This window comes from Bos mutus, chromosome 12, assembly GCF_027580195.1.
Source record: "Bos mutus isolate GX-2022 chromosome 12, NWIPB_WYAK_1.1, whole genome shotgun sequence".
Classification (NCBI taxonomy): Eukaryota; Metazoa; Chordata; class Mammalia; order Artiodactyla; family Bovidae; genus Bos; species Bos mutus.
Genome location: NC_091628.1, coordinates 59,991,026 through 60,006,328, shown reverse-complemented (window position 1 = coordinate 60,006,328; position 15,303 = coordinate 59,991,026). Strand labels below are relative to the sequence as shown.

Below are 15,303 nucleotides of genomic sequence, written 5' to 3'. Positions count from 1 at the left end.
TAGTCAAAGCTATGGTTTTTATAGTAGTCATGTAGGGATGTGAGAGTTGGAGTATAAAGAAAACTGAGCACCAAAGAATTGATGCTTCTGAACTGTGGTGTTGGAGAAGACTCTTGAGAGTCCCTTGGACAGCAAAAAGATCCAACCAGTCCATCTTAAAGAGAATCAGTCCTCAATATTCAATGGAAGGACTGATGCTGAAACTGAAAATACAGTATTTTGCCCATCTGATGCAAAAAACTGACTCATTTGAAAAGACCCTGATGCTGTGAAAGATTGAAGGCAGGAGGAGAAGGGGACGACAGAGGATGAGATGGTTGGATGGCATCACTGACTCGGTGGACATGCGCTTGAGTAAGCTCCAGGAGTTGGTGATGGGCAGGGAAGCCTGGTGTGCTGCAGTCCATGGGGTCGCACAGACTGAGTGACTGAACTGAACTGAACTGATGAAGAAAAAAAAAAAAAAATATATATATATATAATTAACTTAATTCTCAATTTTAATAAATGATTAAATGTATACTACACTAACAAATACCAATAGTACTACTTAGTTTCCAGACAATTTAAGGAAAATGGGTAGCAAGATAATATGGGATTTTTTTTTAATCATCCCAAGTTTTTAAAAGATATTAACAAATAATATTTGTAATTTGAGTTTTCAATATCTCTTTTATTTTGAGATATGTTATGTTTTCATGCATAATTAGTTTTAAAAAATGGTTTTCATTTTCATCAACATAAAAACCTAAAGCCTAGAAATTTAAATTTCTAATTAAAAACAATAAATATTTAAGTTAAATATTTAAGATGATCAGTTCGTATGTCTTAATGTAGACAGCATATGTAACTTCTTTTTGGTCTTAGAGTGTTTTTGTGGGCTGGTATGTTTCTGAATATTTTATTATGTTTTTTTTTTCCTATTACATATCAAGTGTGGCATTCTGAACAAACTTGAGAACTAGGCTATGTCAGGTAACTATCACATGCATAATTAATGATTGATAGACTTTAACAAATAATGTGGGCACTTGAGGAAAATATTTACATATTTCATCACTTAACTTCATTGCACTTCATGCATTCTGGATAATTTTCATTGATCTATCTTTTTAATTAGTTTTTAAGCTTTATCTAATTTTGTTGAAATCCTCCTCAGCATTATTTAAATTCCAAAGATGATATTTTCATTTCTATGAGTTCTCCTGGGATCTTTTACTGGTCTGTTCTTAAGTGTCTGATTCTTTGCTAATTTTTAAAAGTTTGTAAATATATTTTATCACTATATGAGAAGTATACACACACATGCACACACATACTTAAAAATCGTACCCAATACTCTACTATATAAGACTTTTCAGATCTGTTCCTTCTTGTCAGTTATGTATTTTGCCTTATTTCATTTTATGATAGATTGTTCACTGACAAATCATTGATTGCTTATGTACCTGAATTTTCAGGTAGAATCTATAGGGGTCTGGAAGAGGAAGGTGTCAGGAATAATTCTTTTTTTTTTTTTTTGCATCGAACCTGGACTGGCGACTCGTTTCATACATGATATTATACATGTTTCAATGCTATTCTCCCAAATCTCCCCACCCTCTCCCTCTCCCACAGAGTCCATAAGACTGATCTATGCATCGGTGTCTCTTTTGCTGTCTCGTACACAGGGTTATTGTTACCATCTTTCTAAATTCCATATATATGTGTTAGTATACTGTATTGGTGTTTTTCTTTCTGGCTTACTTCACTCTGTATAATTGTAGCCTGACTCACTTTTTACAAGGGGCAGTGCCATTTACTATGACAAGAAGAAGCAGGTACTAGGGTCACTGCAAAATAAGGATATCAAAATTTAAATTTTTGGATAAATTATGAAAAATTAAATTTATTATTATTATTAAGATTAATTAATTTATTTTAATTGGAGGATAACTACAATATTGTGACGGTTTTGCCATACATCAACATGAATCAGCCACAGGTATACATGTGCCCCCCTGCAATCCTGAACCTCCCTTCCACCTCCCTCCCCTGCCTATACCTCTGGATTGTCCCAGAGCACTGGCTTTGGGTGCCCTGCTTTTTGCACTGACTTTGCACTGGTCATCTATTTTACATATGGTAATGTACATGTTTCAATACCATTCTCTCAAATGATCCCACCCTTGCCTTTTCCCATATAGTCCAAAAGTCTGTTCTTTACATCTGTGTCTTCTTTGCTGCCCTGCATGTAGGATCATTGGTACCAGCTTTCTAAATTCTATATATATTCATTAATATACAGTATTTATCTTTCTCTTTCTGACTTCACATTGTATAACAGGCTCCAAGTTCATCCACCTCATTAGAAGTGACTCAAATGTGTTCCTTTTTGTAGTTGAGTACTCCATTGTGTATATGTACCACAACTTCCTATCCATTCATTTGCCAATGGACATCTTAAGCAATTCTGTGTACTGATTTGAGCTCGTGTGAATGTTTGTCTTGAGACTAGTTTTTTGGATACTGAATGAGTTACCTTTATTTCAGATTCTTACAAGGAACCTGTACTAATTGAAGTGATTTACATATGCTGCGGTCCTTTTTACTTAAAAGAAACTAATATCTGTAACCTGAAGTAGGGAATGAATATAAAATAAATTATTCTTTGTCAGTGTTTCTAGCAGGAGTATAATAGTCAGATATAAATTTTGAAGTATGCTTTGGAGTTAGGTAAAACTAGTGTTCAGTTTGACAAGTGTTTTAACAGTCTGAAAATGCATTTTAAAGGTCAGGATGAGGGCTACTTATATGAGTAAAAATCTATGAAAAGCATTTAAAAATAAAACAGTAAAGTTTTATTAACTGAGAGATATTGAGGGATGAAGTCTTTTATCTTTTCAACAGTTGGGGAATCTCACTGTACTTAAACTAGCTAGAGTGGATTATGTTCTCTGCAACTGAACCCAAAAGGTCACAACCCTCAAAGCGGGGATGCATGTAATAAAATGCTTATGTTCAGGAAAGTGGTTGTAACAGGAAATCTGTTGTCATTAAGTTATATACAAGAAGTATTTGAAGCCAGGGGACATAAGCAAGGGTACATGGTGCCTGAGAACAACCGTGCATTAGTCAGGGTTCTCCAGAAGATAAGAACCAATAGGATATAAAGAGTTGAATAAAAGGAAATATGGGCTTTCCTGGTGGCTCAGATGGTAAGGAATCTGCCTGCAATGCAGGAGACCCAGGCTTGATCCCTGGATCAGGAAGATCCCCTGGAGAAGGGAATGGAAGCCCACTCCAGTATCCTTGCCTGGCGAATCCCATGGACTGAGGAGCCTGGCTGGCTGCAGTCTGTGGTGTTGCGTGGACTGAGCGACTAAAGGACATGCAAGAGGATATCATGGAAACTTACTCAGGTGATTGTGGAGGACAAATCCCACTATTTGTCCTCTACAAGATGGGGAATCAGACAATCTGATGGTATAATTCAGTCCAAGTGCAAAGGGCTGAGAATTTGGGAAAGGGTAAATCCAAAAGACAAAGAAATCCGAAGATCCGAGAACCAGGAGCTCACAAGTCAGTGGGTAGGAGAACATGTCCTGTCCCAGCTCAAGAAGAGAGACACCTGGCCCTTCCTCTGTCTTTACATTCTATTAGGGTCCTCAAAGGATTGGTGAGGTGGATCTATTTACTCACTCTACTAATGCAAATGCTAGTCTCCCACACAGACACATCCAGAAACAATGTTTTTCCGGTTATCTGGGGCATCCCTTAGCCTATATAAAAGCATTATCATACCACTTAAATATAGAAATTATATAAGAGGTATAAAAAATATAACAAGAATTCATTTTTATAAGCAGAGGAAAATAAAATGTTGCAAACACTCATGGCAGCAACAGCAACTTAGATAACAGGAAAATCAAACTAGATGAATATCAACCATGAACATTTTGTGTGTATGAGAGCCTTCTTCTGGGCAGAAGGACAGTGAGCAGCAGCACCACTTTAAGCACAGGGAGATATGTTATAAGTGAACTTAAGTAAGCTGTTGATATTCCTCCCACCTTAAAGGCTTCAATTTTATGCTAGGATACACTTTGCAAGAACCCGAAGTAAAAGGCAGATGTGAGAGCCAGTAAAAATCAGGAGAAGTATGGTGCAATTCCAGGGAAGAGCCATGGAAAAAAAAAAAGAAAAGATAGGTCTTTTAATACAAGCTTAACTTTCTGTAAAGTTTACAAATTTGTATCTTTAAGTTGTGAAGTAAATTCCACACAAATCTTCATCTATTTTGAGATTTCTTACTATTTTGATTACTTATTTATGAAGTAAAAAAAAAAAAATAGAGAACGAGAACTTTCACATTACTTAGGTTAAAAGATAAATCATTTATTAAACAAATTTTGTACATGATGAATCCTCTTTTGAATATCTTCAGTTAGGAATTGTTCAGAGTATATAACTCAGAGAATATGACATGATATTTAGGCTCGAGTTTGTCAAGTGACTCAGCCATATAGAAGAGAGGCTAATGATTTCTTGCTTAAGCATGCAGTAAAATTACTAGGGATGTGAAACTCAAAGACAACAAATAAAAACATTTCCTGACAGCAAAATAAATGACTAATGCACTTGAAAATAAATATATACTTATTTAATTTGCTCTAGGTTTAGCTGTGTTGCACTCAGTAGCAAGCTTTCACAGAGCAATGAAGTTGCAGTGCACACAGATGGCCCAACTTCTCAGAGGCATAGACATGTGTATCCATGAGTGGAAATGGATCAGCACTTTCTTCTAATTACTTTCATGAGAATTTCTGAGTTTGTTATTTTCCATCTAGAATAGTAATGTGCATTCATATTTTTCTTAAACTTCTGTGATTGTATTATTTGGATTATTATGAATCATAATTATTTTCCTAGGAGACAGTAAAATCAGTTTAATATTATATAAGCTATTTAATCTTTACTGTTATCCTGCAAGGTAGCTATGAAAATTTTATTTTATATATACAGATATATTAGCCAATCAAACCAGAAAAATCAAATAAATTGCTTAATATTTAACTCATAAGTTGTTAACCAACTTTTCAAAATCAAAGTTTTGATTACAAAGTTATGCTGTGTTTTTCTACTAAACCTGTCATGAATATATTACTTACTATTTTTCTTGTTCTTCATCCACATTTTTCCCAAGTTTTTGGAAACAAAGGGCAACCACAAACATATTCCAATGCCCCCATTCTATCATTATTTCACTGTTTTCATATAGCAATGCTACTTCCAGTCTATGCTCTATCTGAACTACAATAAATATTTTGCAGTTTGCATATTTTCATGTGTCTCTGCTCATGTTTTGGGAGATAATGAATATCTTTCAAATGTTTTACATCTATTAGAAATTCTTCCCAATAAGAGACTAATACTTATACATTCTTTTGGTCTTTCAACATTATAATTTGTTCTTAAAAAATAATAATAACAATAAAATAATAACAATAACAACAATAGAGCATTAATACTATGAAGAGTTACAATAATATGTATTGAATATTTAATGTATTTTTGGAACTGGGTTAGACCCTCTTACATAGCCCCTTTTATATAATTGTATCATTAAGTCAATGTTATAACACACTTTATAGAGATGGTAAAACTTAAGTTTGTCTGGATTAAGCATTGTTGTTAGGAGTACAAAGCATGTAAGTGATGCAACATTTTTCTTTTTTAACTTTAGAACTTAATTTTAATTAGTTCTAATTTAATTTTAAATTTTAATTTTAGTTAGAGATTCTAATTTTAGAACAAACTCCTAAGCATCATACTACACAAATTTCCATATTTCTGGACACCTCATAATCACAAGTATTTTCTGAAACATTTTATTTGCTGCATATTCATTTGTTTAAAGCAAATCAGGAGGTAATTGCTTATTTGTATTATTTTGAATCTTTTTTTTAAAAGATCATGTAATCTTCAATAGCTATTTAACAATCTGAAGTGAACTGAAGGAAGAAGTCCTTCATGAGCAGAGATTTCTTCATCTCATGCAGTGCATCAAAGTCACATCACCACACCACAAACAATGTCATCAACACCAGACCCATCATAACTATTATCACCACTGCCCCCATCATATTGTTAATCAACTATACTACCAATATAAAATAAATTTTTTTAAAATGAAATTCATGGTTACTTTATTATTCACACTCTTTGACAATAAATCTTGAATTTCTAAATTGATGATTTACAGAGCTATGCTCTTAATAAAATTTGTTGCCTACTTGTTTTGTGATGAAGGAGAAAGAAGATAATGTTTCAGGGAGAAAAAAAAGTATTATTTTCAAATTTCATAAGATAGTTTGTCTTTTGTCTTCATTACCATTTGATTCTGAGAAATATCTTAGAAAATTATATTCATTTCTCTTTTGGAGCCTAGGAGAAGCAAGACATGAAGGAAAAATAATAGAAAAGACAGAACAATTCTTTATTTTCTTTATTATAATGGCTAAACATAATGGGAAAGCATATTTTTGGAAAGATAATTTCATTAAGATAGTCCCACTTAAATGAGTGAATTGATATAGTTAACAATAATGTATTGCCTCAGAGTTAACCTGCACAAGTGTTATTCTCATTATTAAACATTGCATCTTTATTCTATACTTTTAATTCATGATTTCCTTGTATAGTAAATGGATGTAAATAGGTAAAAAGTAAAATCCAATGATCTGTAACTGTATCTCCTCTCCATTTCTCTCCTCCCATGCTCTTTCCAAAGTCTCATCTTCTTTGCTAATAGGTTTCATGTACTGGTCCTGGAATAAAGATTGCTGCTTAGGTCATAGGTGGCCATGTGTGACAGGTTCTGCAGAAAACCTTTCTCTACTGACAGAGGTGTGGAGCTTTGGTGATAGCAGGGGAATATAACAACATCTGATGGTGCTCTATTGACACAGAGAGTCCTGGCAACAGAGGACATGGTGTAGCAATTAGATGAAGACAGAGATCAGAATTATTTTTTAATTGTAGTTAACTTACAATGGTGTGTTAATTTCTGTGTTATAGCAAAGTGACTCACTTATACATCTATTTAGATTATTTTTAATCTATTTTCTATTATGGTTTATCACAGGATAGCGAATATAGTTTACTGTACAATACAGCAGGACCTTGTTGCTTACCCATCCTATATATAATAGAGTGCATCTACTAATCCCAAACTCCCAATCCACCCCCACCCCCACCTCCCACTTGGCAACCACAAGTGGTGTTCTCTGCGTCAGTGAGATAGGTTCACGTGTCATATTTTATAAGTTACACCACACTGCATTTGTCTTTCTGACCTACTTCATTTAGGATGATAATCCCCAGGTCCATGTATTACTGCACACAGCATTATGTCATTCTTTTATGGCTAAATAATAATCCATGTATATATGTAGCATATTTTGTTTATCCAGTCATCTGTCAATGGACATTTAGTTTGTTTCCATGTCTTGGCTGTTTTGAATAGTGCTGCTATGAACATAGAGGTACATGTTTCTTCTTTAATTTTATCTCGATATATGCCCTCAAATTTGGAACATTTCATGAATTTTTGTCATCTTTGTGCAGGAACCATGCTAATCTTCTCTGTATCACCCCAATTTTAGCATATATGTGCTGTTGAAATGAGCAAGAGAATTGGATTTAAAGAAGTGTTTTACCATGGACTCCAAAATAACTAAGCTCACTGAGGTTAAATAAAAGACAAGTGGTTCATAATTAATCATTGTTATGAATATGAATATGACTATGAATAACAGTGACGGCTGAGTCACTCTTGTTAATACTCTGTAACTAACTAAACAATTAATTAAAAGAATTTGGAAAATATTGTAAGCAAGGTGGAAATTATAGTAGATAATCGACACTCATTAAACACTAGGTCTCCCAGTTTCCCATTTTTTAGTGAAAAATAATAGCCTTCAATAGCATCAACAACTACAAAATTACAAAGTATCATGTTTGTCACTAGAAGCTTATTCATAGAAGCTTGTGAGGCAGTCAGAGATACAAGGCTGATGCACAGATCCGAAAGCCTTTACAATTGGGAATGCAAAATGACTATATGCCACAAATGTCTATTGAAAAGAATTTGTATTGATACATGGTGCTCCCCAGGTGGTGCTAGTGGTAAACAACCCACCTGCCAGTGCAGGCGACTTAAGAGATGCTGGTTTGATCCCTGGGTTGAGAAGACCCCCCTGGAGAAGGGAATGGCTACTCACTCCAGTATTCTTGCCTGGAGAATCCCATGGACAGAGGAGCCTGGTGGGCTGCAGTCCATGGGGGTCATGAAGAGTCGGACATGACTGAAGTGACTTAGTATGCATGCATTGATACATGATCTTTACCTAGAGATCTTTAGATCCTTAAATTTTCAGCAAAGTCAATGATTAGATTAAAACTTTATTTTAAAAAATATCTCATCACTTATTTTAAAAGTTTCTATGTCACACTATTTATAGGAAATCATGTCGTTAAGATAATGCTTCATTTCAAAACATACTGGAGCCCATGGGGCTTTATATGACATGTTTAAGGAATGTATAATTTTCATCATCCCCACACTATAATGTGCAACATTATTTGCCTTTGAGAAGAATTAATGAAAACATAACTTGACATTATGATTATGGACATCTGTCTTTGTTTATATTCATCTCGGCTTAATGCAGAAATGTCAAAGAAAGTATGTAGGGTGAATACTGTGTATCTTTCAGTTTTACTCTCATTGCTCAGCACAAAGAGATGAAAAAGGCATTGTGCTTCTTGTGTGGTAGGAATTTAGCTAATGGATATATAAAGCAAACAAAGCTGGAAGGAAAAGTTTTATTGCTCCATCCTGGACCATATGGATTTTTGTGGCTTTTGTTTTTACTTTATTGGATGTTGTTGTTGTTGTTGTTTAAAGGATGCTTAATTTGAAAGATCTGGAACCTCACTAAAATTTGGATTCATACCAACACAAAACTTGGTCTTAAAACATACTAAAACTTTGCTTATTCTCTTGCCAAGGAAAAGGAGTCACACATGTTTGGATATCTCTGTAGAAATCCAAAGGACTGACAATAAGGAGGAAAATACTTTCTGCTTAAGCTATTGCAAATTTTTCCCTTTACAACAGGAAAAAAAAGAAAATATTTGATGATAAACATGACTACATAATATTAACTATTTTTACTAATATTTAATAGCTAATACTGTTTTAACCAAGGCTACTAATGATATAAATATCCCAGGATTCATATTTTGTTTTAGTCAGATTTAACTACCCAATAGTTGTTTTCTTGATATATGGACTTACAGAATCAAATTGCCTTTTTACTAGCTCCTTTTATTCCAGGTAAATCTAAAATGCAGAATGTTATTTATACTAGTTTATATTAGTGACAGGACTTCCCAGGTGGCATAAGTGGTAAAGAACTGCCTGACAATGCAGGACACAAAAGAGACTCAGGTTCGATCCATGCGATGGGAAGATCCCCTGGAGGAGGGAATGGCAACCCACTCCAGTATTCTTGAGTGGAGAATCCAATTGAAAGAGGATCCAATTGAAAGAGGAGTCCATAGGGTTGCAAAGAGTCAGACATGGCTGAAGTGACTTAGCATGCATGCATGCACATTATTAGAGACATTTCAATTTAGAATATGTAATCAAAATGTATTTATATGGACCAGCAATTCTTTCTTTTTTATAGATATTAATGACATAAATTTTTTAACCAATAATTATGACAAGAATGTGATGGAGGCAGATTTTTTATTTTAAAAAAATAAAATATATAAAAATATAACATATTTTAAATTTTTGAAATTTATATTGAAATTCAAATAAACTCTTTAAGGTGGCTGTGTTTCATGTAATATTTATTCTTAATACATATAATATTTATATTTTAGAAAAAAACTTATTAAGTTAATAATCAATATTATGGATTATTACCTGTGCAAAAAAAGATATTAGCTTCCTTGTGTCATATCCAAGCATGCATCTTTCTTCCATTTACCCTACCAATACTGTTTGCCACAGAATTTATTTGCTTCCTGTTTATGTTTCTATCTATGGACATATGGTTAATGGCTGAGAAATGTTAATCAACCCTAAAAGCAGAAAGGAAGTATTAGCCTCACCTGGCAGCTTCACAGTTGAATTATTAGTTCCAAGGTTTATCCCTAGAATTTGAATCAGTCAACAATCTAACAAAATTTCCCTGGTGTACTTCTGAAGATTCTGACTCCATAAATCTTTAGTGAGACTTGAGACATTTTGCTTCTAAACATATTTCAAATGATATCAGCGCCTCTGACCCTCCAACGACCCTTTGCAGCATGATGTCTGGAATCATGGTTAGCAAGCTCTGGGAGTTGGTGATGGACAGGGAAGCCTGGCTGCTGAAGTCCATGGGGTCACAAAGAGTCGGGCATGACTGAGCAACTGAACTGAACTGAACTTCATTAACTGTATATATATTTTTTTCCTACAGTTAACACTAACACCGGTTTTTAAAAATAAATATCATTTATTCAGCCCTTTACTTTCTGACAGGACTTAGCTTTCTCTTTATAGTCAAACACACCAAATAATAGATGTCCCTTTTTCTTTGTATGTCCTAATATTTTATTTTTGTTTAGAAAGCAGAAAATCTTTCATTCTGCTATGCATTATTTGTTAGTTAAATGCTATCATTTTTGGTCTCAAATAGAACCTCCCCAAAAAAGTAACAAAATCATATGATATATATAAAACATATATGTATAGATAAATATTTCAAACAACCTCAGATTATGATAGGCAACATAATGGCTATATATATATATATATATATATACACACACATATGTTTGTATATATTAACTTTGGGAAATATAATTTGGTTACTTCTCCATTTATCAAATCTCAGATGCTATCAATCTTTCATGCTAGATGACTTACATTCAGTTCAGTTTAGTAGCTTAGTCGTGTCTGACATCTGACTCTTTGTGACCCCATGGACTATAGCAAGCCAGGATTCTCTGTCCATCACCAACACCTGAAGCTTGCTCAAATTCATGTCCATTGAGTCAGTGATGCCTTCCAACCATCTCATCCTCTGTCGTCCCCTTCTCCTCCTGCCTGCAATCTTTCCCAGCATCAGGGTGTTTTATAATGAGTCCATTCTCTGCATTAGGTGGCCAAAGTATTGGAACTTCAGCTTCAGCATCAGTCTTTCCAATGAATATTCAGGAGTGATTTCCTTTAGGATGGACTGGTTGGATCTCCTTGCTGTCCAAGGGACTCTCAAGAGTCTTCTCAAACACCACAGTTCAAAAGTTTCAATTTTTCAGCACTCAGCTTTCTTTATAGTCCAACTCTCACATCCATACATGACTACTGGAAAAACTGTAGCTTTGACTAGACTGACCTTTGTCAGCAAAGTAATGTCTCTGCTTTTCAATATGCTGTCTAGGTTTGTCATAGCATTTCTTTCAAGGAGCAAGCATCTTTTATTTCATGGCTACAGTCATTATCTGCAGTGATTTTGGAGCACAGGAAAATAAAGTCTCTCACAGTTTCCACTGTTTCCCCATCTAGTTGCCATGCAGTGATGGGACTGGATGCCATGATCTTAGTTTTCTGAATGTTGAGTTTTAACCCAACTTTTTCACCCTCCTCTTTCACTTTCATCAAGAGGCTGTTTTGTTCTTCTTCACTTTCTGCCATAAGAGTGGTGTCATCTGCGTATCTGAGGTTATTGATATTTCTGGCAAAATCTTGATTGTGCTTCATCCAGCCTGAAGTTTGCATGATGTACTAGACATATAAGTTAAATAACCAGGGTGACAATATAAAACCTTGAGGGACTCCTTTCCCAGTTTGCAACCAGTCAATTGTTTCCTGTTCAGTTCTAACTGTTGCTTCTTGATCTGCATACAGATATCTCAGGAGGCAGGTCTGGTGGTGGTACACCCATCTCTTTGAGAATTTTTCAGTTTGTTGGTATCCACACAGTCAAAGCTTTGGGGTATTCAATAAAGCAGAAGTAGATGTTTTCCTGGAATTCTCTTGCTTTTTCAATGTTCCAACGGATGTTGGCAATTTGAAAATCTGGTTCCTCTGCCTTTTCTAAATCCAGCTTGAACATCTGGAAGTTCATGGTTTACATACTGTTGAAGCCTGGCTTGGAGAATTTTGAGCATTATTTTGCTAGCATGTGAGATGAGTGCAGTTGTGTGGTAGCTTGAACATTCTTTGGCATTGCCCTTCTTTGGAGCTGGAATGAAAATTGATTTTTTCCTGTCCTGTGGCCACGGCTGAATTTGTCAAATTTGCTGGTATAGTGAGTGCAGCACTTTCACAACATCATCATTTAGGACTTGAAATAGCTCAGCTGGAATTCCATCACCTCCACTAGCTTTGTTCCTGGTGATTCTTTCTAAGGCCCCCTGAACTTCGCATTCCAGGATGTCTGACTCTAGGTGAGTGATTACACCACTGTGGTTATCTAGGTCATTAAGATCTTTTTGTATAATTCTTCTGTGTATTCTTTTCACCTTTTCTTAGTATCTCCTGCTTCTGTTAGGTCCATGCCATTTCTATCCTTTATTGTGTCCATCTTTGCCTGAAATATTCCCTTGGTATCTCTAATTTTCTTGAAGAGATCTCTAGTCTTTCCCATTCCTTTGTTTTCCTCGTTTCTTTGCATTGATCACTGAGGAACACTTTCTTATTTTTCCTTGTTTTTTTTTTTTTGAACTCTACATTCAAATGGGTATATTTTTCTTTTTATCCTTTGCCTTTACCTTCTCTTCTTTCCTCAGTTATTTGTAAGGCCTCCTCAGACAACCATTTTGCCTTTTTGCATTTCTTTTTCTTGGGGATGGTCTTGATTACTGCCTCCTGTACAATGTCATGAACCTCCGTCCATAGATCTTCAGGCACTCTGTTTATCAGATCTAATCCCTTGAATCTATTTGTCACTTCCACTGTATAATAATAAGGGATTTGATTTAGGTCATACCTGAATGGTCTAGTGGTTTTTCCTACTTTCTTCAATTGAAGTCTGAATTTGGCAATAAGGAGTTCATGATCTAAGCCACAGTCAGCTCTCCATCTTGTTTTTGCTGACTTCTCCATCTTTGACTGCAAAAAATTTAATCAATCGGATTTAGGTATTGACCATCTGGTGATGTCCATGTGTAGTTTTCTCTTGTGTTGTTGAATGAAGGTGTTTTCTATGACCAGTGTGTTTTCTTGGTAAAACTCTGTTAGCCTTTGCCCTGCTTCATTTTGTGCTCTAAGGCCAAGTTTGCCTGTTACTTCAGATATCTCTTGACTTCCAACTTTTGCATTCCAGTCCCGTATGATGAACAGAACATCTTTTATGGGAGTTAGTTCTAGAAGGTCTTCTAGGTCTTCATAGAACTGTTCAACTTCAGCTTCTTCAACACTGCTGGTTGGGGCATAGACTTGAATTATTGTGATACTGAATGGTTTCCCTTGGAAATGAACAGAGATCATTCTGTCGTTTTTGAGATTGCATCCAAGTACTTCATTTCAGACTCTTTTGTTGACTATGAGAGCTACTCCATTTCTTCTAAGGGATTCTTGCCAACAGTAGTATATATAATGGTCATTTGAATTAAATTCACCCATTCCAGTCCATTTTAGTTCACTGATTCCTAAAATGTAAATGTTCACTCTTGTTATCTCCTGCTTGACCACTTCTAATTTACCTTGATTCATGGACCTAACATCCCAGGTTCCTATGCAATATTGCTCTTTACAGAATTAGACTTTATTTCCATCACCAGTCACATCCACAACTGGGTGTTATTTTCTCTTCATTCTTTCTGGAGTTATTTCTTTACTCTTGTCCAGTAACATATTGGGCATATACGGACCTGGGAGTTCATCTTTCAGTGTCATATCCTTGCCTTTTCATACTGTTTTTGGGGTTCTCAAGCAAGAATACTGAAGTGGTTTTCCATTATCTTCTCCAGTGGACCAAGTTTGTCAGAACTCTCCACCATGACCTGTCCTTCTTGGGTGGCCCTATAGGGCATGGCTCATAATTTCATTGAGTTAGACAAGGCTGTGGTTCATGTGATCAGTTTTATTAGTTTTATGTGATTGTGGTCTTCATTCTGTCTGAAGGATAAGGATAAGAGGTTTATGCAAGCTTCCTGATGAGAGAGACTGACTGTGGGGAAACTGAGTCTTGTTCTGATGGGTGGGGCCATGCTCAGTACACCTTTAATCCAATTTTCTGTTGATGGGTGGGACTGTGTCCCCTCCCTGTCTTTTGACCTGAGGCCAAACTATGGTGGAGTAATGAAGATAATTACCTAATTCAAAAGGTCCCATGCACCAACTGCCTCACTCAGTGCCCCTGACCCTGCAGCAGGCCAGGGACAATCCACGCCTCTGCTGATGAGTTATGTTAGGGAACTTTGTAATCTTAATGATAATTCAATCTTCTCAATTTAAAACGAGAATAATAATATTTTATTTTTTGAATTGTGGTGTTGGAGAAGACTCTTGAGTGTCCCTTGGACAGGAAGGAGATCCCACCAGTCCATCCTAAAGGAAATCAGTCCTGAATATTTATTGGAAGGATTGATGCTGAAGCTGAAACTTCTATACTTTGGCCACCTGATGTGAAGAACTGACTCATTGGAAAAGACCCTGATGTTGGGAAAAGATTGAAGGTGGGAGGAGAAGGTGATGACAGATGAGATAGTTGGGTTGCATCACCGGCTCAGTGGACATGAGTTTGAGTAAATTCCAGGAGTTGGTGATGGACAGGGAAGCCTGGCATGCTGCAGTCCATGGGGTCACAAAAAGTCAGACATGACTGAGAGACTGAACTGAACTGATAATGTATTATTAAGGTAATAAAAAATCCATACTTAAAAGGAGTGCTTGACAGATTAATAATACTTAGAAGTTCTAAAGAATATTCAGAAGTTGCAAAGTGTAGACTTTTCTTAATATTGTTCAGAAGAATGGGTTTCTTGGTATGTTTTATTTAATTTTTAAATTTTTTAATGGAGTATAGTTGATTTATAGTATCTTGTGTTAGTTTCTGCTATACAGCAAAGTGAATCTGTTAGGCATATACATATATCCACAGTGTTTAAAGATTTTTTTCCCCATATAAGTGATTACAGAGCATTGAGTAGAGTTTCCTGTGCTATACATTGTGTGTGTGTTTGTGTGTGTGTGTGTGTGTGTGAGCATGTGTGCATGTGCACACTCAGTCAGGTCCGACTCTTTGCAAACCC

The 15,303-nt window shown here is 35.5% G+C and overlaps 1 pseudogene; it reads right to left on the bottom strand.

The window, feature by feature from the left end:
• Positions 1 to 7,565: 7,565 nt before the first annotated feature.
• On the bottom strand, positions 7,566 to 7,666 carry LOC138990294 (U6 spliceosomal RNA; annotated as a pseudogene).
• Between the last annotated feature and the right edge of the window lie 7,637 nt (positions 7,667 to 15,303).